Source organism: Cyphomyrmex costatus, unplaced genomic scaffold, assembly GCF_001594065.2.
Source record: "Cyphomyrmex costatus isolate MS0001 unplaced genomic scaffold, Ccosl1.0 scaffold128, whole genome shotgun sequence".
Taxonomy (NCBI): Eukaryota; Metazoa; Arthropoda; class Insecta; order Hymenoptera; family Formicidae; genus Cyphomyrmex; species Cyphomyrmex costatus.
This window is the reverse complement of record NW_017275260.1, coordinates 16,174-20,818: the sequence shown is the minus strand read 5'-3', so window position 1 is coordinate 20,818 and position 4,645 is coordinate 16,174. Positions and strand designations below refer to the sequence as shown.

General features: G+C 33.6%; 1 pseudogene; it reads right to left on the bottom strand.

The window, feature by feature from the left end:
- Positions 1–2,366, bottom strand: part of LOC108782484 (zinc finger MYM-type protein 1-like) — a 7,839-nt pseudogene extending 5,473 nt beyond the window's left edge.
- Positions 2,367–4,645: the final 2,279 nt, after the last annotated feature.

Sequence of the window (4,645 nt, the reverse complement as noted above, 5' to 3'; positions counted from 1 at the left end):
GGTATATAATATTCACATTCTAATATCTTATATATGGTCGCACCAATAACCGCGGAATAGCTCTCATTAGCCTGATTATTCTTGTTATTTGAAATTTTCGAGAGTCTTCTTTAATTTATTTGTTTTATACATTTATTTAATTATTTAATTACTACTATAGACTTACAAAGACACATTATTACAACCAAATACAGATCATTTTTTTATAAATTAACTTTACGGCTTTTTTTCTCTAAAAATGTTTTTATTACATCATCAAAGTCTATTTTGCCTAAAAACTCCGATTTAATGTTTAACCCTTTGCGTCACGGTGGGACGCTCAGCGTCCCATCTTTTATCCGTTGGTTTTTTCACCTTTAAAAATCAGTTTCTCATGTTTTTTACGTCGTCATTGATTTTCTACATAGCTGAGGCATTTATTTCTCGAATACAAGACATCATACATATTAACATACTATAGTTCATTAATTATAAACAATAATATACCAAAAAATGGCCATTTTTTAAAAAAGAAATCGTTTGTGAAAAATAATCACATACAATTCGCTTGAAAAACGCTACTCAGGGGTTTTTGGAGTCGCTGAATACGAATCTGATATCAGTTTTCAAAAAATTTAAAATGGCGGATCCAATATGGCGGATATGAAAATTGAAAATCTATCGAATTCGCTTGAAAGAAGTTACTCGGGGGTTCGCGGGGTTGCTGAATACGAAAATGAAAATAGATTTTGGGATTCAAAACGATTGAATATAAGCGGAAGACGTTTATATATGAGTGAAAACTGACATCAGATTTGTAATCTGCGACCCTGAAAACCCCCGAGTAACTCGTTTCAAGCAAATTCATGCATTTTTTAGAAAGTCGTCGGCCATATTGGATCCGCCATTTTGAATTTTTAAAAACTGACATCAGATTCGTAATTTGCGACCCCGAGAACCCCCGAGTAACTTCTTTCAAGCAAATTCATCCATTTTTTAAAAAGTCGTCCGCCATATTGTATCCGTCATTTTGAATTCCTGAAAAATGATATCAGATTCGTAATCAGCGGCCCCAGAAACCCCTGAATAACGAGTTTCAAGCGAATTCAGTGAATAGAAAAATGCGTAACTGAAAGAGTTAAAATTGACAAGTTGTTTAGCTTTTCCTGGCCTAATTTTAACCTACAAGCGTTTTTCACTCTTTTTAATGCCGATCGTTCACCGCTACTGTTTGTAACAGCTAGACAGAGATATATCCTTATTGCCACTTCGACATTTGGGAAAGTAGCTTCAATTTTATTTTCACGTATTAGTTTCAAATATGATATTGGAAGTGTAATATCGGATGGAAATTCTTCATTCTGGATAAATATCTAAATTGAATAATTTCTTCAACGAACTCGTCCTCTAGATCGCAATTGTATATTTTCACTAAATTTTTTGCACAAACTCTCAGTTCATCATTACTAAATTCAGAATAGAGTTGTAGCTTATTTAGAAATCCAAATGTTTCCGAATGATGCTTATAGCTTGCCGCTCTTTTCTCTAAGGCATTGATAAGGTTGTCCAAAATTGAATAATAAACTTCGATTTTCATTGCATCTCCAGCATCAAAAACAGTTTCGACTTCTACACCTTCGCCATAGTGACGCTTCCTTTTCCGACTTTTCCGATTACTTTTGAAATCGTACTTCTCATAACCACATTTTTCTTTACCTTTTTTTCGAAATCTATAAAATATTCCGTTGTTCTGAGATTTAAGAGATAATTCTTCAAAGAGTCATACAATTTTACCACAGTTCCCAGATCTATATTAACATTTTGCAAGCTTTTATTTGTAGTATTAAATTTTTGTAAAATATCATTCCAAATTTTACAAATAACCGTAATTTCCACCTTGTTCATTGAGTTGACCAAAGACTGTGCTTCTATTCTAGCTGTTGGCTTTTGATTACTATCACTTATAATCTCTTCTAAAGCATTTCGAAAATAATTATATCCTAAGGACAAAGCTTTTGTAGCGTCTGCTTTAGCTGACCAATGTGTCTCACTTAGTCTTTTTGGTACTAGATTAGAGTCCGATGTCGATAAGTGTTTTTTCATAATCTCCCATCTAGCTGATGATCCAGAAAAAAATACATATATATTTTCCATAAACAAAAAAATCTGGTAGCTTCTGGGCAACAATCAGCTCCGCAATTTCCGACTAGATTTAAGGAATGCGCCGCACAAGTGAAATAGAAGGCAAACTCGTTTTTCTCTATAAGCCATGCTTGCAATCCATTATAAAACCCACACATATTTGCGGCGTTGTCATAAGATTGACCTCTGCAGTTTTGAAAATCGATATTTAAATGTTTTAAAATTTTCAAAACAGCAATACCCATTTTAGTAGAGGGAAATTACCGGAGATTTTAAAAAAAAGGGAACTGTTCCCAAGGAGCAATTTTTTTGCGTGAATGGGTCAAAGGCAATGCGAATAAAGGATATCTGAGTTTTCCAGATCCCCCGAAGTCCGGAACATTATTTTTTTTAACATTTATTTAGAAAATAGTGTTTTTTACGTTTTCTTTTTCAGGTTTTTGCGAATATCTCAGGTTCTACTGGTCGTACAGAGAAAAAAAAATACCAAATTGTTCGTCATAAAATTGCCTTTAAAAAAGTATTAATAATGAAATTGAAAATCTTGCAACATAACCTTAAAAAAAAACAAAAACCACCGTACATGGTAAATTTTCGTTTTTATTTTTTAAGTTTTTTTTTAATCGGTCAATTTGAATGATATTGCAGGAAAAGTTGCATCTAATGACCATAATTACGTGTAAAAAATTTGAATCCAAAATATTTATTCGGACGGTCGTTATGCCCGTTTCAATTTGAAAATTGATCAGCTTGTAACTTTTAGGCACGCAATGGAAAGTGACCTTTTTTTTTTAAATTGTAGGTTTTTTTATGCTCTTTAAGATGATTATAATCAATATTGTCAAAACCACAAAAAAATATTTTTAAAATCGATTTTACCGAAAAAAAAATTTTTTTTCGTCTTTTTTTATATAAAAATTCGAGTTTAAACAATAAATTTCTATTTTTGTAAACAATTAATTAAATGTACGCGGAATGTGGTTAACATATGCAGATCCCCAATTTTCGTTAATAATTATAGAAATAAAGTCAGTGTCTTACTTCCAACATTAGGAATAACAAATTATATATATGCTATTGGTGAGAATTAATGAAATATAAATATAACATTTTGATACAAAATTTATTTAAATTAATATGTACTAGATTAATCGTCTTCGTTTTGTAACGCGTAATTCGTCAGAAAAATCTGATTCGCTTGCATCGCACTTATAAAAATCGAAACTCTCTTCAACGTCGGTGTGGAGCCAGTCTGATTCAGCATGTGAGCTGTCGGATATCATCTCATCGATGCTCGATTCTGATGTCTGCGAGTCCGTTTCACATGCTGAAGATATTGAAGATATATCTGCGTCTTCTAAATATTCTTCTTGGATTTCGTTTTTAGAAGTTGAAGAATTTTCACAGTTTAGGCCTGCGCAATGCCTACACGCAGCTACGCACTTTATGCCATATTTTTTGCAAGTGCACTGCCTTGTTTTGCAACCAGTTTTACATCCGCAAGCTATTGATTCTAAGAGACTATCAGGTAATGGTTTTGTACCTTTCGGTAAAGCGATTGGAATTAAACCATTATCTTACATCTCCCATCCGTGATCCGTCGGCAATTTATTTGTATTCAGCAACCATTTTTAAACCTGCAAATACACTCGGAGCACGTGATTATTCGCTGCAGATGTAGTCGAAGGCAGTTGCAGAAGCTTGCACGCAGTGGTCGTTGTGTGCTTTTGGAAGCATTTGAATCTTAAAATACTTAAATCCATGTTATTTTGTGGTCGGAATTATGTAAAGCTTGTATACAACTGTTACCGGCTGCATATAAGGACGTTTTCGTAGCCGCGGGATCATAAAAGTTGCGAATGTCTTTTTGAAGACATTTGTACTTACGCACAACGTCACACAGTTTCTTTTTACCAATATGGTAAAAGGCGGATGTGGTATCGCAACCGGTAAAAGCGTGCAAAAACAATATGCAATATTGTAAGTTGGTGTATTTGAAAGAATGTTCGTGGTAATATTTAGCTTTCGATTTTCCTATTGCAGGTTTAAAAAAGTAAATATGATTCGGTGCAATTGACGGCGCGATGGAAGTCAAAATTACGAGAAGGTCAATATCTTGTCCTACATCGTATGACCACATCGTTGTTAACGTTCTCGTCTTTTTTAAATTTTGCTTCTTGTATAATATCGACATCAACATCATCTTCGCAAATTTTATATCGAATCTTTGCTTCCTCAAAGTGACGACATAGCAAATGGATGAACTGGTGCTTATTCTTACTTCGCGCCAGAAATGTTTTTTGGCTCGTTGGAGGACATGTATTTATATCAGATATGTTAACTTCTGTCGAGAAATTGTCGTTTAATCTCCTGATGCGTTCGACATTTTTCGTGCTGCTGCTGTCGTTTGTGTACCCGTCGAAAACGACGATGCAATTCAGCGTATCAGTATAATTTTTTTCGACATAACTTACGTAAGCATTAAATATTTGTAAATATGTTAATTGTTTTTGCCATACCACTT